General features: G+C 43.6%; 1 long non-coding RNA gene across 3 annotated transcripts; it reads right to left on the bottom strand.

Annotated features, from left to right (window-relative positions):
* Positions 1-1,609: 1,609 nt before the first annotated feature.
* LOC128097636 (uncharacterized) lies at positions 1,610-25,274 on the bottom strand. 3 transcript variants are annotated; one of them, XR_008213926.1, is made up of 5 exons: positions 25,070-25,274; positions 16,586-16,816; positions 14,411-14,481; positions 13,629-13,701; positions 1,610-6,803 (listed from the first exon to the last, which is right to left on the bottom strand). It is a non-coding gene; the product is annotated as an uncharacterized LOC128097636 (long non-coding RNA). The 3 variants fall into 3 exon arrangements; XR_008213925.1 differs by lacking the exon at positions 16,586-16,816 and having other exon boundaries at positions 1,610-5,750; positions 6,668-6,803; positions 25,070-25,262; XR_008213924.1 differs by lacking the exon at positions 16,586-16,816 and having other exon boundaries at positions 25,070-25,269.
* Positions 25,275-25,612: the final 338 nt, after the last annotated feature.

The following is a 25,612-nucleotide window of genomic DNA, read 5'->3' as shown; positions in this document are numbered from 1 at the left end:
AGTCTCCTGAAAGTGGACTGCAGGAGCTCGAGGAGGAGTGGAATTAGAGTCCCTCCCTCCGCTCCGAGCTCACAAAGAGCCTTCCTCTCAGCTCCACACTGTGCTGGGAAGGGCCTGCTGCACCTGGCCAGGGCCAACGGGCTATTGTTTTCTGGAGGTGGGCCCCCTGCTCACCCCTGGAATTGGCCCTGTGCCAGCGCCCTGCGCGCCAAGCAGGCTTTGTCCTAAGGACTCTGAGCTGGTTACACAGAGAAAGTGAGGCTTGGCTGGAAGTCTCCCAGAGGATGGCGAGCCTTTCTTCCCACAGCCAGGAAGCAAGTTCTAGCTTTTTTTTTTTTCTTCTTCTTCTTCCAAATCCCCCATAACCTTCTAAACTGAGAAGCTGGGCATACTCAAAGTTTGAGCTAGGGCATGTGGATGCTGTTAAAAGAGATGGTTAGTGTGTATGAGAAGGCAGCAGGATTTCTAGAAATTTCTAAAATGACATACTCAGCACAAAACTAGAGGGGAAAGTTTCTGACTAGGGTACAGGGCTAAAGCATGGGCTTTGGAGCCAGACAGACCTGGGTTGTCTGTCCTGATCCATCCTGGTCAGAGCTGAGACAGCTGGACGAAGTAATTTGATCCCTCTGAGGGTCTTTTGCTGAGGAAGTCCGTCCCTCTCCATATCTGCCATCTAACTCAGTGCATTCCATGTTCTTCTTAGGTGACCACTGGGTTTATAATCATGGTGGCCATCGGAGTTAGTTGAACACTTTATATTAATTATGTTTAATCTTTGACGTGCTTCTGTAGGGTAGGCGTGACTATGAACAAAGAAGGAGAAGAGATCCTGTAAGAGCCAGAGTATGGGAGAGAGGGTGTGAAACCCAGTCTTCTCCTGCTGAAGTCACAGTTAGGTACAGGACACACTTAGAAGAGGGGTCTAATGACAGCTGTGTTTTAAATATTGTTAGTAACTTCTTTATTTTCCTGCGAGGGATGGGGTCTATGATCCCCCGGTGGCAGATGGCGCTAATAAAGTTAATGGGATTTATGCTCACCAAGGAATGATAGACGCCAGAGCTGGGTTCCAAGAGGGGCCCTCCACCCTAGAGGAACTAAATCTCTTGCACATAGGTATCTGACTTTCTCTGCATTCTTTTCTAAAAAGATGGTCCTTTCTCTAGCTCGTGTTCTTAGCACACTTGTCAAAAATCAGTTGGCTGCAGATGTCTGGGTTTTCTTCCAATCATTGGACTCTGTGTGTGTGTTCTGTGTGAAGCTTTTTATTTCAATCCCATGTTGTTTTTGGATGAGTGTGGGCTAATGTATGAGTGCATACACGCTCATGTGTGTGCATGTGTGTACATGGAGGCCAGAAGTTCACACTGGGACATCCTCTTCAGTTGCTCTGTTTCTTGTTATTTGAGACTGGACCTCTCAGTGAGTCTGGAGGTTGCCTTTTTGGCTAGGCTGGCCGGTGAGCTCCAGGGATATGCTTATCTCTGCCCCTTGGCACTAGAGTTATAGATGTTCATAACCATGTCCAGGCTTTTTGTTTTTTCCTCAACCTAAGTCCAGGGGATCTGAACTCAGGTCCTCATGCCTGAGCAGCCATGCCCTCAGATCTGCTGTATGGCTTGTATCACCATACCTTTGTAATATATATACACAGAGATATGCTTACACACACACACCACTGTTTATTACATTTTAATTTGTTTTGTGGGGAAGCACATGGGTGCCGGGACGCATGTGGAGGTCAGAGGACAATGTGTAGGAGCGGGTCCCATCCTTAAGTCATGGTTCAGGGATTGGACTCAGGCTCTTAGACTTGGCAGCATGTGCCTTCCCGCTGAGCCATCTCTTCAGCCCTGTGCTGCCTTTTGAAGCCAGATAGTTTAGTATCTCTTGTTTTGTTCCTTTTGATGAAGATTTGTTTGGCTATTTGAAACTACTCTCTCTATATACAATTTTTGAAATTACAGCCATCTAATAACCTTTCCACAGACCTCAGATTAGAAAATTACAATTACTTAAAAATAATAGTATATCCCATTTATAATGGAAATATAGTACTTCCACATGCAAAAGGTCATAAGCACACCCTTCCACCCACCCATCCATCTACCCATCCACCCATCCATCCACCCATTCATCTGATTTAATCATCTAGTTGTTGGTGCAAGTACCAGGGGTTGGACTGGTTTCTGCGGTTGGCAAAACCAGATCCTCTCTGAAGACTCCACAGCATGTTGTCACAGGACCAGGCAACGGCACTCCTAGTTATATGCTCAAAGAAACACATAGCAGCTTAAGGTATATGTCAATCTTTACAGCAGCATTTTTCAGTACAGTGCAATATCTCCAAACGAAAAGGAACCGAGGACCTCCTGCTACAAGCTGGATGAACCTTGGGGATATGATGCTGCACAAAAGACCTGGGCACAAAAAGCTAAAGGTTCCCAACAGGCAGACCCATGGAGGCAGACAGTAGAAGAGTAGCCGGGAGTTTGGGGGCAGGGAGGAATAGGGGCCTTCTGCTGCTAAGCAGAAAGCAAGAGGGAGCAAAAAGTGGTGGTTGGGGGGGCGCAGCCTGGGTAGTAGGCTGGTGGTGCTGAGAATGTTCTAGACTTGGTTGTGATGGCCACTTGAGCCTATGGCTGTACTAAGAGCTGCTGAGTTGTACACTTTAAAGAGATGAATTTTATGATACTTAAATTATACTCACATTAGAAAAAAAAATCCAACCAAACAGACGTTTAAAGGAAAAGAAGACAGGGCAGTGTCTTGCTTTTAGAAAGCCCTCCGCCTGGCTGCCAGCGAGGCTGGGGCACCTCCCAGGGTTGTAAGGGTAGGTATAAAGTGTCATGTCTGGGCCTTAACACCCCACCCTAGTATCACTCCCTTCTGCTCAGTGAAGGTCTTGGTAGGAAAGAGCAGAGAGTTCCATCTCAGCCCACGTTTTCCCCAGCTCAGCTCTTCCCCAGCTGGGGCTCTGGCAGCCCACGTCCAGCACAGCCCGGAGGCTCTCTGCTCAGCCAGCCCCAGGCTCCCGCAGCGTGCCTGGAGGAGCAGGCCAGGCCAGCAGCCTGCACATCCTGCCTAATTTAAGTGGTAATTTCCTTTGGGGGTTTCACTCAAGTGTAGCCCTCAGAGGACCCGTGGAGAAGAGCTTTTGAGAGGAAATGTTACCCTGGACTTCCAGGAGCGCTTTAAAGACGCGCGGAACTTTCCTTTTGGCTCCAAGAGGGCCCTGGGGATGGCTGATTAACCCGGGCGGGAGTGCAGGCCTTCCAGGCTCCCCCAACCTTCTGACTGTGGCACAGGGACTCTGCTAAAGGTTAGCAGGCCTCACACTGCAGAACCTCAGGAAGGAGTTAGGAAAAACAAAAGCGGTCCTTTAAACCAGTTTACGACTTTTTGCTGGGCCACAGGCATTCACAGCTGCCCTGGGATGCCCGCCCGTGGGCATGGTTGATGGTGAAAGAGGGTTCTTAAAGGAAGTGTGGGGAACAGGAGAGGAACTGTCAGGGTCAAAAGAGGTTGAGATTTGTGGTTCCTACTGCCTTTGGTGATAAAGAAAAGGTGGGTTTTTTAAAGGTCATTAATACAATAATAGCATTAATAACAACAACTTATTGCTTTGGTTCCCCCTTTATTTATTTATTTATTTATTTATTTATTTATTTATTTATTTATTTATTTTGGTTTTTCGAGACAGGGTTTCTCTGCGTAGCTTTGCTCTCTGCCTCCCGAGCGCTGGGATTAAAGGCGTGCGCCACCACCGCCCGGCTGGTTCCCCTTTAGTAATGGGGATGAAACTGGGCTAAGGGAGGTGGGAATACTTGGACCAAATCCTACCTGCATTTTTGTCGCTTGGGGTGCCGTGCACAAGCAGCTGCCACAACGATTGGAAATCATGGGGTGGAGGCTCAGCACAAGGGTGCTTTTGAGAACACCGTGGGATGAGATTATTATGCAGGCAAGAACAAGAGCTTCTGCTAAGCACCAAGTTCTTGGCAGGATAGGATACTCCAGGGCATCTAAAGGAACTAAAGTCAGAGGGGGAGGGAGAGAGAGAGAGAGAGAGAGAGAGAGAGAGAGAGAGAGAGAGAGAGAGAGAGAGAGAGAGAGAGAGAGAGAGAGAGAGAGAGAAACAATACCAGAACCAACTACCAACCACAAACGTAGCCCTGAGGAGCAGCAACGTTGAGAGACACTAGGTCATAAATGCAAACTATAGGTTCATCCTATGTTTTTCTCTTTTTCTTTAAGTGTGCATGTGTGTGTGAGTGTATGAATGTGTGAGCGGTGTGTATGAGTGTGTATATGTGTGTGTGAGTGTATGAGTGTGTGAGTGTAGTGTGTGTGTGTGCTGTGTGAGTGGTATGTGTGTGTGTGTGTGGTGTGTGAGTGTATGAGTGTGAGTGGTGCGTGTGTGTGAGTGTATGAGTGTGTGAGTGGTGTGTGTGTGAGAGTATATGAGTGTGTGAGTGGGGTGTGTGTGTATGAGTGTGTGAGTGGGGTGTGTGTGTGAGTGTATGAGTGTGTGTGTGTGTGTATGAGTGTGTGAGTGTGGTGTGTGTGTGTGTGAGTGGTATGTGAGTGTATGAGTGTGTGAGTGTGGTGTGTGTGTGTGTGAGTGTATGAGTATATGAGTGTGTGAGTGGTGTGTGAGTGGTATGTGTGAGTGTATGAGTGTGTGAGTGGTGTGTGAGTGAAGACCAAGAATAGGCTTCTGGTATCTTCCTGGATTGAGTTCACCTTATTTATATATTGAGGCAGGGTCTCTCACTTGAACCCAGAGCTTGCAGGTTTGGCTAGTCTGGCCAGCTTATACCAGGGCTTCACTGTATTGAGATGGTGGCTGCTGTGGATGCCAACTCTGACCCTCATGCTTACTCCCTGAGCCAACCAACCTGCCCAAGTTCATTCATTCTTGAAAACTAGAAAATCAAAAGCACCCTGCCATCTGACCCCATCACCCAGTCACTACTCCAGTTATTCGTTTGCCTCTGTGTAACTAGGGTTTTCCTGCCTGGCCCACAGTCAGGACAAATCTCTCTCACCTGCCAGTCCCACAGCCGCTCAGACCCAACCAAGGAAACACAGAGACTTATATTGGTTACAAACTGTATGGCCGTACCAGGCTTCTTGCTAACTATTCTTACAGCTTAAATTAATCCATTTCTATAAATCTATACCTTGCCACGTGGCTCGTGGCTTACCGGCATCTTCACATGCTGTTTGTCATCATGGCGGCTGGCAGTGTCTCTGACTCAGCCTTCCACTTCCCAGCTTTATTCTCCTCCTTGTCCCGCCTATACTTCCTGCCTAGCCACTGGCCAATCAGTGTTTTATTTATTGACCATTCAGAGCAACACATTTGCCATACAGAACATCCCACAGCACCTCTGGGTGCAGAGTTAATTCTGTATGGTTTTTCAGTCTTGGGCTTGAGCTCTGGGACCTAGCTCAGGGTGGTGCGTGGCTGGTGCTGGATCCTGTAGAGTCCACATCTGCTCAGTGTGATGCATGGCTGATACTGAATGGGTCCACGCCTGCTCCCTGCTCCTGATGTTCTTTGTCACAGTTTTTATAAGCACTCTTTGAGACTTCCTTGTTTCTAATTTTAGGTAAGACAAACTCAAACTTAAGGTTTCAAGCAAGCACAAGATGTCCTGCAAGGGAATTCGCCTGGGTATGGCTGGATGCTGCGACTCACTGCAAACGGCCTTCTTAGCTCGCTCACACGTGGAGTTTAACTATAAACGAGACAAACATGTAAGAAACCCGAAGGCTTTCCCATGATGTCTGAAGTCCACCCAGCCATCCCTTATGTTTGGACTGCTTAGCTTTGTATCCACCCTCGCCAACTTTCTGGCATTTGTGCTACTGTTTTCATTTTTTTAAAAAGCAACAGCATATGATTGTGGAAATGATTAAAGATCAGGGAGTTGGAACTGCTAATGAGAAGGCTAATATATTATTTAAAGTTTCAAAGGTGGGAATCATAGAACTACAAATAATAAATATAAAATACTCGGTGGAGGAAGAAGCTTGAATAAGGGTGCTAAATCTTCCCTTTCCCATATTAAGGTGTCTAGACATGTTATCTGAGATTGAAAGATGGGGAAAGGAGGTTAAGCCTCTTATCTAGATTTATGTAGGGAACTGCTACAAGAACCCAAAACAAACAGATAAAAGAGGCTGAATCTCTGTGAGGGTGGAGGAAGAAAGCAAGGGCTAAGAGGCCCCTGTCCCTAGGCCCTTCACCTGTCCTTAGTGATTTGTTCCCATGCATACATATGGCTGTAGTGGAATTTGTTTTTCTTAAGCAAGAGGCAAAATATTAGGAGTTAGGCTTAGAAACACTTCATACGGAATCACACAGTTCACATCAGCTCACACAGCTCGCACGGACTCACACAGCTCACATAGGCTCACACACCTCACAGGGACTCACACACCTCACATGGACTCACACACCTCACAGGGACTCACACACCTCACAGGGACTCACACAGCTCACATAGACTCACACATCTCACATAGGCTCACACACCTCACAGGGACTCACACACCTCACATGGACTCTCACACCTCACAGGGACTCACACACCTCACATAGGCTCACACACCTCACATAGGCTCACACATCGGTTGCAGTTGGGCTACATACTTGGCTTTGAGCTGTGCAAGAGCAGTTAAACAGGAGTCTGGTCAGTCCATTCACAAGATTCTCAAGGTGGACATACATCAACTCTGTGGGAGAACTTTGGCCGCTCTTTACTATTGAATTCAGAGTGTAATTTCTCCTGGAAGTTTTAAAGATGATACAGTGTGATTACAACCTCAGTAATATCTTTGAAATGTGTTAAATAGCAGTTTTCATTCCCACTAGAAAAATTATCAACCCAGATTGCTAGTGTCACACACAAGCACAAATTAGATAAATAATTCTATAAGACTTCGGCTCCCGTTTGATCTAGAGACGGGTTTTAGATTAATTTATTGGGAAAAGAAGATTTTGTTTGGTAGTAATTAAAGGTGTGCAGCACTACATCTGGCCAAGTGTTCAATTGTTGCTGTTGTTGGTTTTCGAGACAGGGTTTCCTTGTGTAACAGCTCTGACTGTCCTAGAACTCCCTTTGTGGACCAGGCTGAAGTGTTCAGTGTCCAAAACATAACAGAAACTCTGTTTTAAAAGGCGAATTGCTAGGCTCTTTAATATGCTGTGCCCTTAAGGAAAAATCTGAGGAAACCCAGAGATTTCGGAAGGGGCAGCCATGTTTTGTGTTCTAGTTGATTGACTGGGACAGGTTTTCAAATTCTTGTTCACACCCAGAAACTCAGACACAGACTTCGGGGTTTGGAGAGAAATTTCGTGGCGACTGAGGTGTGGTTTATTAAAACAAACTAAGTAGTTGTCTACACACCCTGAAATGGTCTCGTTCTCTTTCACATTTCTTCAAAGACACTAAGTCAGCTGACCTGCAGCTTTCTGCTTCTCTCCCTTGTTCCAACACTGAGATGGCCAGGGATGGTGGCCTTCTTGGTTATTAGCCCAAGGCGCGGTGGTTTTTAAACCGTCCCTGCATCCTTGCTGGGCTACCAGCTGGACTGAGATGCTCTGTTTACAGACTTCTCTAATGTCTGGGCTTTCCAAGTTTACAATGAAAAAGGAGAATTAGTTTTTCACTGAAAGTCTTGCTCTATATTTACTTGAACCCTTGGCATTTGCTAAAGCTTGTCTCCTAAATAAATAAATAAATCTTACAGATAAGCAATGAATAACTGGTGGTAGAAATGGAAAACTTCATGGGAATCTTCTGTTCTGGTTCCATTACTATTTTTATTATAATTGTTTTTGAGATTATAACACAATGAGATCATTTCCCCCTGCCATTTCCTCCATCCAGCCTCTCCCTTGTACCTTGCTCTCTTTCAAATTCATGGCCTCTCTTTCTTTAATTGCTGTTACATATATATATATATATATATATATATATATATATGCATGTATATGAATATATATATTCCTAAATGCATAATTACAACCTGCTCAGTCCACATAATGTTACTTGCATGTATATGTTTTCAAGGCTGAACATTTGGAACTGGACAACCAACTAGTGGGTTTTTCCCTGCGGAAGATTGTTTCTCTCACTCTCAGCATTTCTCAGTTATCTATAGTTTTTTGCCAAGGGTTGAGGCCCCAAGAGATTTTCCCCTTCCATATTAGCATGTTTATTGGTGACATGGTGTTGTTCTTGTTCAGGCCATGTTTAGACCGCCGTGTTTAGACAGCCTTCGTGTGTGTAGCTTCTCCGACATTTCTAGGAGGTAGTCTCTCAGCAAACTTCCTGTTCCTCTGGGTCTCACAGTCCTTCCATCCCACCTTCCACAATGATCCCTGAGCCTTCAGTGCAGAAGCTGCTTTGTAGATGTGTCGCTTAGGACTGATTTTGATCAGTTAGGGTTTTCTGTAATGGTCTCCAATTATTGCAAAGAGAAGCTTCCTTGATGAGGGGGCATGACTCATCAGAACTGGACATTCCTCTCTGTGGTGGACTATGGGTAAACAAAGGTGATAATATGCCTTCTAGAAACCTGCCTAGATTCCAGTTCATAAGTCTGAGTCCTGTGAGGTGTAATGGCACCACCTAGGTGCAGGGCCCTCTCTACTAAGAACTAAACTCTAGGGAGACCAAGGGTGGCCAGCTCTTAATGAGTTACAGCTCTGCTAAAATATTCAGAACTTCTGCCAAAGCCCTTCTCCACAAAGTATTGGCATGTTCTGCTAAAGTGCTCTAAGCCCTGTAGAGTGTTTTACAGTGGCGCACGCCTTTTGTGAAGCCCAGGCTATTGCAATAGTGCTTCGCAGATGGGCTATTTCCCTATGCCAGCTATCTCACGTCTCAAGATCCTGGTTGACAGGGGCTGCCGCTCCTACTGTGCCCACGGGAAAGTGAAGGCATAGAGGATGAGAGGCTCATCCATGGCTGTAAAGCTCTACGTTCTGCTTTCTGAACTGCTGTTTTTTAGGATTTTTCTCTGGGGCTATTCCAAGTTCCTGACTGAATGTGGTACCACGCAACCTCTGGGAGCTCTCTAGTGGGGCTTTTGAGACTAATACCTGAATGCAAAGGGGAATGCAAAGGGTTGTTACTGATTGTTACAGGCAAGCATGGCTAGAGTTTTCCTTAGGATTAATAGTTGAGAAGTACTCCTCAGGACAAAGTCTTTAGTTCTGACTCTACTTCCCGCATTAACCTAGTGGTTGACTCCATCTTTTAACAGGACTTGAGGCCTTAGATAAGCTAGGTGCTCATGTTGGTTATCAGATGAGCACTTACCCTCTCTCAGCTCTAACTCATCTGATATTCACCTCAGTGCATACCCCGGTGCCTATGATGTGGTAATCCTACTGTGTTTTCATGACTGTCTCTATGGGCTTACCTAGTCAGGGGTCTAGAGATTTAGTTCCAAGGAATTGCTGGTGAAAAGCTACTGATTTCACTCACATGAAGGTGAAAAGTTGAGAAAACATGAATTTATCTAGTCTGGCTCTTCCAGTCTTCAGAGCCTGCTCACAAGGGTTCCCCTCAAGGGTTCCATTCCAAACACAACTCAATGTTTATGCTAATCCCACTATGGCTGTTTCTAAAGCAAGTGTCACTGACAAAAAAATGGGAAAACCTCTCATTTTTATTGTGTTCCTGGCCATTTCAAGAGTCATTTCCTTTCCTTTCAGGGAGATAAAGAGACATATATTATGTGGGCAGAAGATGCTGTGTTCTGGTCAATAACGCAGGCCACAGAGGTCAATGGCTTTAAGCCAAGCCTGGTGGAAAGACACCATAAATTTTCAAAGGTGGGGGAGGAGGATTTCGAAACTGGTGAGCATGGGCTTCAAGGAGGAAAGACACTGGGCAGAAACGGCTCTCTAAAAAGAAGTATCAGTTCCATAAAATCCTACCACAGTCTACACAGGCTCCCTGGAATGGGGAGAATTCTGCCCACCCAAGTTTTACTTAGCGACAAAGACTAATAAAAAAAGATCTGAAAATAAATCCTAGAGGTCAGCTCATCCCTTGAGACTGCAACTTGAAGCTTCCTTCTTTGATTGGCTAGTTCATCAGTGTCTTCCGTATTAACGAGCAGACTGACTCCTGGTTTGATGGCACAGCTCCAGGACACTTCCATCTTATCCGAGATTTTAACATGCTCTAGGCATCATGTTAGTATAAAACATCACTTATTCACACTCCTCCAATCCCCCCTGAAACACCTGATTTTGGAAACCTCTGGATTTATTTCTCAGTTTTTATGGAAGATGGAGGAGGGTGGGTGCCTATATTTGTACATTCATGCACATGTATGTGAGGAAAAACAAGATTATGCTATGGAAGTAAGGGATGGTGTTATTTCTTATAAACACATTTGACTGGAATTACTATCATACAACACGCATAGTGTTGCATTCACTGCAAATACATAACATGACTGATAAACACAAGAAATCACTAATAAGGAATCGGTGGTAGGAAGTTTAATCCCACGGGTAATAGTTCATTTGAGGCTGTGTGCGTATGTGCATATTTTTTGCAAACAATAAGGATTTCCTTCAAAAGATGAAATGTGAAAATATTGGGATTTGAAACAAAGAATAATTACTTCAGGGGCTTAAAAAGTCTTACCCTGTGTTTTATTTACTGTTTGTCTACTCACACTGGATGGGGTTTTACAAGCCTTCACATATCCTTCAGTGGTTTTCCAAGGCTTGTGCATGTTGTGTCTCATTGTCTCAACCTCTGAGAATCTGAAACTCAGTGAGAGCACACATCTCAGTGACTAATCTCAGACAGCATGCGGCACTGGGAGAGGAAGGGTAGGAAGCAATGGCCGTGCCTTTGGAAGTGGCTGGGTCCTATGAAGGGCAGGCCACCTATGTCTCCATCAGTCTCAGAGTCATAGGTTCTAGGACCATTGCCATTTTAGAGACAAGAAAACTGACATGCAAGCAGGCTAAGTGACTTGTCCAAGGTCACTTGGGGAGTTAGTGGCTGATTTAGGATCCTGGAGGCCATGGTTTCCCTTGTATGGATTAAAAAAGAAACTGTATTTTGAGTCACAATACAGGGCATGGGTACATTTGTATCAGCTCCAAAAGGATATAGGAATTTCTTGAAGGGAAGCAGATTAACATGGTTAAATAGCATGCTGCGTTTTTAATTTAACCTAGCTAACACAATTATCTTGTCATTTGAGTATTTAGAAGTGAGACATTTAGAATCAGCTTTTCAAAAGTGTCCTAAGGCCACCATTACGTCCGTATGGAACTGTACCAGGACAATGTCATCTGCCTCACAAAGCTCCTTCATACTTTCAAGAAGACGCACATGTGAGAGAAAGTGCAGTGGATTTTGCCTCTGAAGCGTGGCAGAGAAGCCCTGGGTTTTCATGTTCCAGTCTTAGGAACTGATAGGTCTAGGGAAACTTGAGATTGGAAATAAAATGAACTATCTTGGTTCCTGGGCAGAACCAAAGAATGACCCCAAGTGTGCTTCCTAGAGAAATCTGAAAAATCAATATCAGGAAGTAAATTAGAATCAGAATGAGAACTAGATCCTCCCAGAAGCTGAAGCAGCCATCAGCCATCTGCAAGATCTTGGGACACTGGAAAATAACGAGATGCACAAATAGAGACTTAACTGTTACGGGGTATCTTAAAGGATGACATTTACCTGACTGATGCTTTTAACACACACCCCCAAGTACAGTGTGCTACTCACAAAATAATTACAGGGTATATAAAAATATTAATTTATAGTATTCCATTGGGGGGAACACTCCATTAATGGGACACTCACTTAAAGTTGTATGATGAATGTCTTCTTTCACTACATTAAAAAGAACAATTAAACCCGGGCTTTCATGTACTCACCCCTAATTACTTTCTACCCCGGATAATTTTATTCCAGAGTCTGCGATTCTAGCTCTCTTTCATAACCTGCTCCCAGGAGGAGCCTTGTAGAGAGAACTATTTATTTTCATTACATTGCTCAGGTCCCTTTTCATTGACTCTCTTTCTTCACTGTGGTTCTAGCAATCTCTCTCTCTCTCTCTTTTTTTCTGTTTCACAGAATATACAGTACTTTTGAGCCCCAAACTATCCCAAACACAGTTAGTTGCTAGCAAGAATCAGATCAAAAGGTTGAGAGGACCTTCTTGTCTCTTCTCGAAATTAAGTAGAAGATGACTCTGTATACATGCAGGCAGCCAAGAAGTCACATGTGAATCCAAAACTAGATGCTTCATTCCCTTACGCCTCTCCTCCTAATAGGAGCATGCACAAGGCTGATGAAACATGTACTATAGTTTCAGAGGAAAGTGTATTTGAAGTACTCGGCTTAAAGATACAGGTTTCCATTTGAAAGGAAAGTTTATTGGGGGGAGGCTACCCCCCAACCCGACATTTCCCCCAGAGTGCTCTTGAGTAGGAGCAGCAGGAAATATTAGATAGAAAGAATATAGAGGGGGGAGATAAAGATAGAAAATACAGGATAGCCTCGAGAGGGCCTGGAACCTATTCCAACGGGCCCCGACAGTCTCTGTCCTAGGATATTTATACAAACGCCAAGGGGTGGAGCAAAAGACCTTCCCCAGCAGAGCTAAGTGCAGACCATCTCAGACATCTGTACTCAGGCCCATGGTCCCATCATCCTCTCTATGTAGACTTGCTGGGTAAAGCTACAAGGAACGGGAAAATGGGCTCCCACAGGCTGTCTCATTTCATTTGATCTACCCTTCCACATCCTCTCAGTAATCTCCATCTAACGGGAATGAACTGGCTTTTCCTCACATACATTCCTTTTGTGTATACAGAATGTGCCTGATCAGCCAAATTCTACACATCTACATCTAGCTCAGCTGTTCCTGTTTGAATAAAAAAAATCAAGATGCCTAAATCAAAACAGTAGCATGTTGAACATGGCATTGAGTTGTCACAAACAGCCATAAAAGACATCGGGTTGCAATGCCATTAGCAATTTCTATTACTCAGAAGTAGGATGCCTTTGTCTTATAAGATCTGAGGTTTTCTGGTACAAAAACAAGTGGAGGGAAAGAAGTGGAGAGAGATGGGAGCAAGATACAGGAAAGCGGCTCACTCTGGAAGAATGGACTCTCCTCATGTAAGAATTACTCGGTGCCTGCATCTGTCCACCAGACTAAACGTCCACAAAGCATTCTGCAGCTATACTACTTTTATTCTCTTTCCTGTATTCACTGATACACACAGCTGTAACTAGAACTGGAAAGGATGGTGGCCCCCCCTTGCGTGGTGTCCCCTTTAAAGTTGAGGGCAGACTTCAGAGATTACTTACTCCACAGAAGTAAATACCAGGCACCAAATATTTTGCATCCACCATCATGTGGAATCCCTGACATGCTCCTCTGAGTTAAAAATCATTATCCTTATTTTAGAGAAAAAGAAACGAATGCTCCAGACTTTCACCGCAAGACACAAGGGCAGGATTTCTCTAAAGCCTATATCTTGAGTCTTTGATTGCTATTGTGGCAATGGAAGGCCCCTGCCCCAAATCACTGTAAGAATAGACTGGTTTTAATCTACTCACCCACCAGGGACTGAAGCACCAAGATAAGACCATCTTTCCTGAAAGAGGCTGCCACGTTCCTATTCCACACCAGCTGTGGTTTTGGAAATAGTACAAGGTTATAGGAGTCATCTACGGTCTGGAAATTTCACCCTTGGGTACTGACCAGTTTCAAAATAAAGCAGCCAGGATTTGGGACATCTACAATATTTTGTGGTCAGTAGTAAACTAGTTAAAATTGCTCACTATCTTATTCCCACTGTCAACCTCCATTTAGTGGTTCATGATCGGCTGAGAACAAAGACACTTACCCCCATTTCTAACCACGCTCCCCCAAGCCCAGTTTTGTTGTTAAGGAGAACTGCTCAGTGGTTTAAGCGAAGCTCTAATTAATGAGCCTGATTCCTGCCTAACACTGGCTCATTTTAACCTGGTAAACTCATTAAACCTCTGCTCTTCATTTAGCCACGGGTGACCAGGGTATCATAATTTCAACCAAGTGTGCTCAGTAACTGAATGGACCTTGAGTTTCCCGAATTCCCATAGTGTCCCATCTGAAGAGTTCAATTACTACCATCAGAAGTTTACTCAGCACGAGGAGCGAGTTCTCTGATCTGTTCTGAATTCAGCAGAAGGCTTTCAAGATGAATGAAAGCAAACCCCTGGCTCCACAATTTCAAATGACCCGTTTTGCTTTAACCATAAATCAGCCAAGAGGTCTCAAATGCAGACAGTTTCCAGACAGGTCAGGTCATCTCCCGAGTTAATGAGAAGGCATGTGTTCACATATAAACATTGCTTACCTTTACCAGCAGATGCCAGCACCTCCTTTTTCTGGATGAGAAAGGCCATGGGGGTTTGGACTCCTCACATTCTGAGAGTTAAAAAATAATAATTAAAAGCCAAAAAGCAAAAAACAACACACGAATTGCATGCATACACACACACACACACACACACACACACACACACACACACACACACACGATTGCTCCAGCTCTCTCTCTCTCTCTCTCTCTCTCTCTCTCTCTCTCTCTCTGTCTGTCTGTCTGTCTGTCTGTCTGTCTGTCTGTCTCTCTCTCTCTGCTTTCATTCCAAGTTTCTGCCCAGTTAATCACATCAAAGGGAATTCTGAGGAAAAGCTGTCTTTTCATTGTTCTTACTGCTATGTTGCTAGTGTGAATGTGTAGATATCTAATAAATGACTTCCCTCCCCATATATAAAAGAATTTTCAAAATATAAAACAGACCAGGGATATCTGGTTTCAAAATGTAATGGGTTCTCAGAAAACCTCTGTCACTAGTGAGTTCCCAGTAAGTGTTGGATGACAGTGACAGCTTTGCAAATATTGTAACATATGAAACTTGGGCTGGGTCAGTACGTGGTGGGGAAATCAGGCTGTGAGATGGTGGAGCTGTTCATTTTGGCTGTCTTTCCAATCAATCAGTCAGACCAACTGAGCCTGCAGAGATGCTCACTGATGACTGAGAAAGCTAAACCAAAGGCATTCACCTCGCTGTCTGCCAAGGCTCGTCCAATAGCTAAACCACTGTCAAGATACAGATGGGTGCCATCTTTTGAAAACCAAGGTTATTAGAAATAACTCAGGTCCTTCCAAAAGTGAGCCTGTGCTTTAGCTGCCAAAGAGGAAACAAAGAAAAACAAATTCGAAGAAGGGTTTGTACAATGTATTCCAATAAACTTTGTTGGGGACATTTGCAGACGGACCCACATCAGAAACAAAAGTTTATAGGCTTTGGTGGCGGGCTACAAGCAAGGATCATTCCTGTGTCATTCTGTCTTGTGTCCCTTTGTTGTTCTTCTTTGGATGGTTTTCTTTCTTGAATTTTTTTTTTTTAATTTTTGGGCTTAATTTAAAAAGGGGTAAAGAAACAGCCATCATCTCAAATATATTTCCTGTCTGTAGCCATAACACTTTGAACACTCGCAATCTCATCAAATATAGTTTCTAACTGTGAAGATAACTTTCTTTATAAAAAATAATACGCAAGTTCTAAAAGTAAGATGGCGACTTCCTAAGCCCTTTCTTTGAACTTGCACGAGTGACTGGATGCATTATGTGAGCACAGTTGCTGACTGCATTCTTTACATCTAGCCAGCTCATCCGTGACTGCTGGAAGGATGCGAGCATTGTGTGAGTTGTCTAATCCAAATGTCTCTGAGTTGCTAGGTTTAGGCCAAAACGTTCCAATAAAAATGAACGGAGCCTCTCGGTTTTTGCCTATACTTGATTCAAATCACATCTGTGTAGAATGAATTACCTTCACGATCTTTTCTCCAGGGGCCTCTCTGGTCGTAATAGAGATAAGAAAACAAAAGCTGCTTATCAGCACTTGCAGTTAGAGAGAAAAAGGAGAATTTAAGCAAAATAAATCTCTGGGAGGACACTGTTTCTAACTTCATTGAGCTGCCTTAAAGATGGTAGTGATTAAAGAATTGGTGGGTCACTGAGGAAATATGGGTAAAGGTGGACTCTCAGAAATTTAAAGTGCTTATTATTTGTCATCCTAAACTATTGATTTTGGAGCTATACAAAGATTAACTGCCCCTTTCTTTCCATTTGATTGGAGTTTTGGAGGAATCGAATTAAAGGAAGTGACTCAGCTGTAAACTTGGTTTTCTTAAAGACAAAGGAATTCCTGTGCCAGTCAGCTAAAGGGGAAGGAGAGAAGGGCAGGGGAGTGTGTGTGACCTAAGAGGAAAGGCATGACTAGGTTATTGAGCCAGCCAGTCAAAGGCTTCACATCTGCTGTGGTGGAGACTCACAGCTATCTCACCAATTGCCATTCCTCCCTTCCAGAAGATTCTCAAGTTATAGGACTTCCTGTTTACACTGAAAGGTAGTCTGGTTAGAGACCCTGTGTCTCCCCTCCTCCTTTGCAGCGAGGCAAGCAGAGCACTGGGGAGATGCACAAGCTTTGCTCAGGTCCTAGAAAGGAAGGTAGCAGTTCCTTACTTTCTCCTCCATCCTCAGCATGGGTTGGGATGTGGTGTGGATGGTTCCTTACCACCCACATGGGGTAGAGCAACCCAGGTACATGATGAAAAGGAAGAAGAAGGCAGCTGGACACTAGCCTAGTAGGATCTCTCCTGCATTGTGGACTGCTTATCAGTTTTGATCCTCTTGAGAGAGGAACGGAGTGGAATGCCTGGCCAACCAGTGGGGTCCTCAGTTCAGCAGCAGCATCTGAAAGCATGTTAGAAGCACAGAATCTCAGGCCTGCTTAATTATACATGGCTTTAATTTTTTTCCAGATTAATGTATATCTGTATGGATATAGTGGTTAAGAGCGTAGATTCTAGGTGGACACTGAGTTTAAATCTAAATTGATAACTTAATGATATTACTGTGGGAAAACAGTTAAACCTCTTTGTGGCTCAGCTTTCTGGCTCTTAGAACAGAAGGTTAAAGCTCCCTCATGGGGTGCTGTGAGGACTATGTCCATTAATGTATGTAAATAAAGTGGTAAACACCTTGCTACTGTTACTATGGAAATTAACTTCTAATCTGTTTAAGCCACTTGATCTCTGATGAAGCTGTCAAGCCACTATTAAAATAATGGGTATAAGTGAAGATTTGGAGAAAGGAAGAAATGTCATCATCTTGAGGAAAATCATATTTTTGTCTCTTTTAGGGTGCTCTTACAGCAAAATCCATTTATATTCAATGAATATTCATTAGGTATATTCTAAGTGTCCTGAATTTTTCTAGATGCCAGGTAGAGATGACAAAACCCTCTGCTCTCACAGGGCTGTAACTAGAATTGGAAAGGATGATGCCCCCCACCACACACCTTGCTTGGTGTCCCCTTTGAGGTGGAGGGCAGACCTCAGGGATTATTTACTCTGTAGAAGTAAATACCAGGCACCAAATATTTTGCATCCACAATCATGTGGAATCCCTGACATGCTCCTCTGAGTTAGAAATTACTATCCTTATTTTAGAGAAAAAGAAAAGAGTGCTCCAGACTTTCACAGCAAGACACAAGGGCAAGATTTCTCTAAAGCCCACGTCTTGAGTCTTCGATTGCTAGTTGTGGCAATGGAAGTCTACCCCCTCCACCCATTACTGTAAGAATAGTGATTCCTGTTCCTTAAAAGAAGTTTGGAAAACAGTTCTGTTAATAATCCTACAAGTCAATGACCACCATTTTATAAATTAGCAAACCCAAGACCAAGGAAATAGAAGAGTCTGCTGTCGCCCTCTGTAGTAGTTGAGTTAACACCATTCTAAATACACACCTTTTTAATCCTGTTTTCAGTTAGAGACTTTTATCAAGTCTAAGACACTTAGGTCTTTACCGTATTCTCTCTAACATCTTTATGGGTCTCCCAATCAATGGCATATCACAGTGAATTTGCTGCATTGGTTGGATGTATTGATATATAAAATTCTGATACGTGTTTATTGTTTAGATTTGAAGAACTAAATTGTTCATTTATAATATGATAATATACAGGCTGGAGGGTGCAGTGACTCAACAATGGACTTTGTTTGCTGGCAGAAAATACTGCACAGTGAATAAAAACCTTAAATAAGAACAGAAGGTCTCAGGTTCTTTTTTCCTCCTCAAAAAGATAATAAGGGAGCTGGAGAGGGAACTCAGAGGATCTACGTTCGGTTCCCAGAATCCACACGACAACTCAGAACAGACTGGAATTCTAGGGGACCCAATATTCTCTTCTGGCCTCCATAGACACTATCTTAGTGTTTTATTCTTGTGAAGAAATGTTATGACTGTAGCTCGAATTCTAATTGGTCTTAACAATAAAAACCCAGAGCCAGATACCCCGGTAAATGTTGAAAGATAAGAGAGACAAAGGAGCCAGCCATAGTCACCACCCCTTACCTCGCCAACTCCTCAACCTGAAAGAGACTGAGCTCCTGTTTCCTCTCACTTTATATGCTTCTCTCCGCCCAGCCACATCACTTCCTGTCTCCACCTCTCTAGTGCTGGGATTAAAGGCATGAGATCCCAAGTGTTGGGATCAGAGGTGTGTGCCACCACTGCCTGGCTCTGTTTCTCTTTTAGACTGCTTCAATCTTGTGTAGCCCTGGGTGGCCTTGAACTCACAGAGATCCATCTGCCTCTGCCTCCTGAGTGCTGGGATTAAAGGTGTGAGCCATCACTGCCTGGTCCCTATGGCTAACTAGTGGCTTAGCTCTGCACTCTGATCTTCAGGCAAGCTTTATTTGTTAGATCACAAACAAAATATCACCACACGTGACCACAGCAACTCTTATACAGGAAAAACATTTAACTGGGGCTGGCTTACAGTTCAGAGGTTTAGTCCACTGTCACGGTGCTGGAGAGGGAGCAGAGAGTTCTATATCCAGGTCATCAGGCAGCAGGAAGAGAGAATGACACACTGGGCCTGACTTGAGCTTTGAAAGCTCAAAGCTCACCCACAATGATACACTTCCTTCAACAAGGCCACACCTACTCCAAAAAGGCCACACCTCTAATAATGCCCTCTCTATGAGTCTTTGGGGGCCATTTACCTTCAAACCACTACAGTCACTAAACTTTCATGTGGTTCACATGCATATATACAAGTATTCACATGTACACATAAAATAAAAAAAAATCTTTAAAAATAACAAGGTGGTATGATTTTTGTTATTAAAATAATCTATGCAAGTATGACAAAGGACACCAATAAGTAAATGACTCTGATAATTTTAGCCCCTAGATTCTCTTGATAGGAGGGCCATATTTTTATATAGCTAAAACACTTTACTCACACAAAAAGCAACTATTTGAGACTGGGTTCAAGTCATGGCCGCACACGGCGGCACAGTGAGGCAAATGAAAAGGTAGGCTTCTGATTTCCTTTCCTTAGTAAGATATGGAAGTGTATAGAGGCTCTTTGGAGCAGAAAAATATCTTTGTGTAGAAAAACCTTCATTTCTTCCATTCACCAGAGTGGGGAACTTTCAAACCCTGGGAAGATGAAAACACCAGAACAGGATGACACTAGTTTCATATGAAACCTAGAGCCACGATCTACCAATAGTTGTCATTCATGCCTTTTCGGAAAGTTTGATTTGAATGAGAACTGTCTGCCAAAGGCTCCTGTGTTTGAAATTTGGACTCTGGCTAGTGGCACTGCTTTGCAAAGCTATGAAGCCTTTAGGCTACAGGGTCTTGCTAGAAGAAATGGGTCACTGGGAGTGGGTCTTGACAGTTTATAGTATAGCCCCACTTCCTGTCCACTTTCTGTTTCCTGATCATGGATACAACGTGACTAGCCACTTAAGGCTCTTGTAGCCATGACTTCCTCACCTTTACCACGTAAGTCAGAATAACCCTTTTCTCCTTTAAAAGTTGGTGACATCAGGCATTTGCCATGGCAGCAAGAAAAGGAATCAATGTACCCACCAGTACACCAAGTTTCCTCACAATTTCCCACCAAAGTGGAATTAATCAATCTTAATTTAAAATGTAAGAAAAAAATACATTAGTTTGCTCTCTGTGGCACATAAAAGCAAAGCATCCTTCAGACAGCGCTGGTTCGAAAGGTACTGTGTTAAGAACTGACTGCCAAAGTCCGGCAGTGGTAGCATACGCTTTTAATCCCAGCACTTGGGAGGCAGAGGCAGGAGGATCTCTGTGAGTTCAAGGCCAGCCTGGTCTACAGAATGAGTTCCAGGACAGGCTCCAAAGCTACACAGAGAAACACTGTCTCGAAAAAAAAAACAAAAAACAAAAAAACAAAAAAAACAAAACAAACAAACAAAAACAACTGACTGCAGAACAAAGTGATCCACAGCCTATCAAGAGGGCAGGAAAAGAGAGTCGTCAGTGGGGAGAAAGAACCTCCTTTATCAGGCTTTTGATGGCTGCCAGATCTTAAATGTACCATTGGTTTCCTAGTAGACAAGGCCAGAGGACAGTGCAAGCAAGGTGCCAGAGGCAGAAGCTGAGCACCCTTCTGTTCCAGGGAGCATCTCTCTGTGATGTGTCATGCTCACATCTGTAGTGGCAAAAGCACCAGGGAGCCTGGGTTTCCAAGCAGTATGCACAATGATGTAGAACAAATGCTCGTGTCCCCCAGTGCTTACATGGAAACCCAGTCTGCATTGTGGTAGTGTCTGGAGGTGGAATTTTTGGTGGTAATTAACTTATGAAGGAATAGCCCTTATTAATACCCCATTAGGAGAATTTCTTTGCTTTTTCTGTCATATGAAGGCCCAATGATAAAAAAAAAAAGCTAAAGCCAGGAAGTAGACCCTCCTAGACACTGTGCCTCTGGTGCCTTAATCTTGGACTTTCTGTCCTTCAGAATTGTAAAGAATATATTTCTGTTGTTTATATGCCACTTACTTCGTTTGTGGTGTTCTGTTACAGCAGTCCAAAGTGACTAAGAGAACATTATTAGCCTAGTAAGCATGATAGAAGTCTTTGTCTAGGGAAAGCTACTGAGAACAAAATGACTTCTTCCATACAAGGAGGGCACACTTGCACAGGTGTTTCTTAAGAGTCAATTATCAGGCAGGGAGAAAGTTCAACTGGTAAAGGGCTATGAGGACCCGGGTCCCTAGAGCCCATAGAAAAACCTGGGTGTAGTGGTGTAATTCTAGCATTGGACAGGTAGACAAAGGTGGATCCCTGGGACCAGCCAGCCTAGTCTCAGCAAGGGCAAGCTCCAGGCCAATGAGAAACAAGATAGATAACATCCAAGGAATGACACCAGAAATTGACCTCTGGGCTCCAAGGCTTGTGCAAAAGTGTTCATGCTCATACCACACACATGTGTATCTAATACACTCACATTCACACAACACAGCAATACACACAAAGCCAATTATCAATACCCAAGAGGCAGAAACAGGAGAATCATTGCAAGTTCAAGATCCACCTATGCTACCCAGTTTATATAGACAGTTCTAGGCCAGCTGGGGCTATATAACAAGACACTGTCTCTAAAACCAAAACAAAGAAAGGCCAATGTGCCTAAGACATATCTAATGTATACTGAGGCATAATTTAACTATATACATTTTCTGTGTCTGTGCCAAGATGAAAAGGGAGCAGATACAGAATACTACCCCCAATACCTGCAACAGAAAGATCTCTAGAATCCAGTAGGGATGAGGACATTTGCGTTTCAGATTATGGTCTATAAATAGATTCATTCTATAAGTCCTGTTACTCTAGAGAACCCAGACTAATACAATTCTGTACAAGAATGCACTCTTAACCTCCAAGTCATCTCCCCAGCCCTTCCTGGGTCCTTGAGAACATTGTTATCACTGGACATCTGGCAGTTTACATTGCTGGCAGGGATATCTTGTCTTAAACCCAACTATCAAGGCTGGTTGTTTGGAAGCCATTGAAAGGTAGGTTCACAAATCTCACCTTCTGGCCACCAAAGGGAAATGGTATGACAGTATGCTGGCAGATCTTAGTGACAAACATTGTCCAGGCCCTAAATGTTAGTGAAACTCCCTGGGAGATTCTGTCCAGAGGACTGTTTCTCATTGTCATTGAACTGCCTGTGATTCAACCTTCCAGACCTAAGACATTGTGGTGTGCTGGACACAAGTCATGTTTGTGTCTCAGACATGTGCTGGCCAAGCACAGGAATGGACAACTCTCAGAGTCCAGTGTCAACTCTTTGCTAAGTGATATTGGGCACGGCACACTGTCTCTGAGCCTCAAATTGGTTCTCTTAACTGCTTAATGAAGACCCAATACCCACTCTGTCTACTTCTCACCCTCCCACATCAAAAACCTTGTTTTAAGATTCCATGGAGAAGTAAGATAAGTGGATGAAGTAAAAAACAACAATGTGAAAACAGAGTAAAGCATACAGGGGTGTAAAACTGAAAATTAGCTTTGAGACATTAAAACAGTAAACATGGGGTAAAGTATCATTTTCATGCCATTTTTGTGGCCTTGATTTAGTACAGGATTCTTTGAGATGTAGTGTTACTAATCCATGCACCATAAATGTACACTATTGTTGGTGTGTAAGTCCCTCATCCCTTGCCAAAACTCAAGGAGGTATGGCAAAGGATTAGAAATCAGTGACCTGGTATGTCATGGTCTTGCACTTCAACACTGTATCTTGCCTTATTCTAATTCACCTCTTATTGCAAATGTGTGTGGGAAACATGTGAAACACAAACCTCAGAGCCAGACATCAGCAAAACACAGAAATGGACCCAGTGATCGAAGAAGGTGGGAGAGAAAGGGGGGTGGGAAACCTGGAAATTGGAGAGTGGAAATGACAATGTACACGGAAAATCAATCGTCCTGAAAGTCCCATGTAGAAAGAAGGAACCGAGCTATAAAAATGGAAAGTGGGCACCTCAGGTCCAATCAATCAGATGCCAGGCAGACAGGGCTTTAAAGAATGAGGCTATTATCACTGAAGTTCATTTGACAGAGCTCAGGTGTAAGAGCTACCACGTGATGAGCACTCTCATCCACAATCATGAAAACAGTGCCAGGGTAATGTATCACTGTGCTCTTCTCACACACCCGACTTCAAGAACTATTGATAAATGTCGATCCCACCTTTAGAAAAACTCCATGTCATTGTGGATTATCCCAGTGTCTGGTACGCAGTAGGCATTCAAGAAATGTATAATGCACCAATGCAGATCTACTGTCAATCTATGTTTCCACGACATTGAAAGGTCCCAAACTGAAGAATCCATTTCTTCTCTATCTGTTTATTTATTATTGGCACTTACTGAACAGTGACTATGCCAGAGGCTGAGATGCAAGGTGTTTAATATCTTGTTCAGGGAGCCAGCTCAGTCATTAAGAGAGTTTGATTCCCAGCATCCATGCAGGCTGGCTCACAGTCACCTATAACTCCAGCTCTAGGGGTTCCGCTCCCTCTTCTGGTCTCAGCAGGCACTCATACACATGTCCCACTTCCATATACATACCCCACTTCCCATACAGACCTATAGATATCACATAATTTTCAAAATAAATTAAAAAGTTATCATTCAGTCCCCTAAACAGCCAGGGAGCACAGGATTATCCCACTTGGAGAACAGAAAAATTAAGATTTAAGGAGGCCACTCTTAGAGTCCTTAATCTATTTTTAGTTAGTCAAGTAACTTGCCAAGGTTCACTTACCTGGTTATCTGGGATCAGATTAACCAGCATACATAGTTCTTCTTACTAATCATATTTTATAGACAAGGTAGTAGGAAATAATTCAAGAATTTTAATTACCATTTATGAAAATGTCATAGTGAAATTTTTTACTTTGTGAAAGAAATAATACTATTAATATATTTTAAAAGAATTATACTTTATATTGCCTAAGGCCTGAGAATAGATTATATTTAAAGGTAAGCTCCCAGCAGTGACCTTAAGAACAGGAGTAGCTACAGCAGGGACAGTTGGTTTCTTTTTGGGGCAAACAAATAAGAAATGCGTCTTGCAAACCAATTCTCTCTCACACACATATAAGCACACATATGCATGGGTGTAATTAAATCAGGCTTGGCCTAGGTGGTGCTTACACCCACTGAGGGCATAGCCACTAACAATTCAGACCCCTCCAGTTTTTCCTCTCTCCTTCCCTCCCACTCTATTACAGCATGTGCAGTGATGGTTGGGTGGGCTTATAATTCACTGTGAACGCATCCGCTCATGGTTCCCACTTCACACACCACCAAACTAGAAGGCCATAAAGGTTGGAGAAGAGACATGGACTTTTGATTCAGTTGGGGATCTGCACCCCAGGTTGCTTTTACACTAATTGTGTGGGCTAAGTCAAGTAACTTCTTTGAACCTCAGTCAATCATCCACAGAATGGAGGTGTTAACACCTACTTCCAAGTATTGCATAGACTAGTGAGTAATGAGCGTTGCACCTGCAGCAACTGTCGCATTTGTCCCCCAATGCGTAGTGACAACGGTGTGAGGAGGTTAGGAGTCCAGAATGCCTGCCCTAGCACTCACAGTTTTGCCCTCTTAGGCCAGTCGAAAATTTCAGAGCTTTAGTTTATACCTACGTAAAAAGATGGGGAAACAGCAGGAACTCCCCCTTGGGGCTGTTGTGGGCGAAATAATACATAGAAAACCGCCGGCACAATGTGTGATGCTTAGCAAATTACCAGCTCTATCAGCTCTCCGGCGAATGTGTCTGCTATTATTTCCCAACTCCCTAGAGTCACAGTGTTCATTTTAGTGAACGAAGCTCGGGCTTGGGGTGCATGTGTGACATCCGCATTTCTCTGTTTACATCGCCACTCTCTATGGACCAAATCAATCCTGGATTGAAGAGAAATTACCTTAGTGAAGTAAGATTTGGTATAAGCTGTCTTCCTTCTCTGTGTTCCTCTATGCTTCCACAAAACCAAATCCTTGGCTTGATGTGAAAGATTGTTTGGACGAGAATGCTTTACTGACCAACAATACGAGCAACAAAATGAATCAAGGAAGAAGAAACAAGATTCTACTCACCAGGTAGAGGAAAGGAAGTTTAATTCTTTCAAGGGTGACTGAAGAACTGTATGACGCTCCTTCTGCTCCTTAAAGCCTTCCTTCTAATCATCTGTGGCAGACAGTCAGGAAGAAGGCCCTCCCTGGCAATCAGCGTCTGTGAAATGCCCTCCTTCTGTTGGATGTGGGCTAGACTTGGTGATTCACTTCTAACTAATAAGGTGGAGACAGCAATATGACAGAGAGAATAAGTCATAAAAGATTGCACAGCTTCGACTCTCTTCTGGAGCTTGCTCTGTGGAAGTTACCATGTTGGGGAAGTCACACAGAGAGAGGACTGTGTGGTGTGGAAAAAAAAAAAAAGGAAGCCTGCCTACATCCCTGTAAGTGAGCCTCAAAGCCTCAAAACCCAGTGTATATTGGCTATAATCCTAGCCAATGACTTGACTGCAACTTCAGCAGAGCAAATCTCCCCCAGATAACCCACTCCCAGAATTGTGACCCTCAGAATCCAGGATAATAAATGTTGTTTCTAGTTGGCTATTTTCCGGGATAACTTGCTGC

Source organism: Peromyscus californicus, unplaced genomic scaffold (assembly GCF_007827085.1).
Source record: "Peromyscus californicus insignis strain IS unplaced genomic scaffold, ASM782708v3 Scaffold_5__1_contigs__length_169319896, whole genome shotgun sequence".
NCBI classification, from domain to species: Eukaryota; Metazoa; Chordata; class Mammalia; order Rodentia; family Cricetidae; genus Peromyscus; species Peromyscus californicus.
The sequence above is the reverse complement of the archived record's forward strand: the minus strand, read 5'-3'. Positions and strand labels throughout refer to the sequence as shown.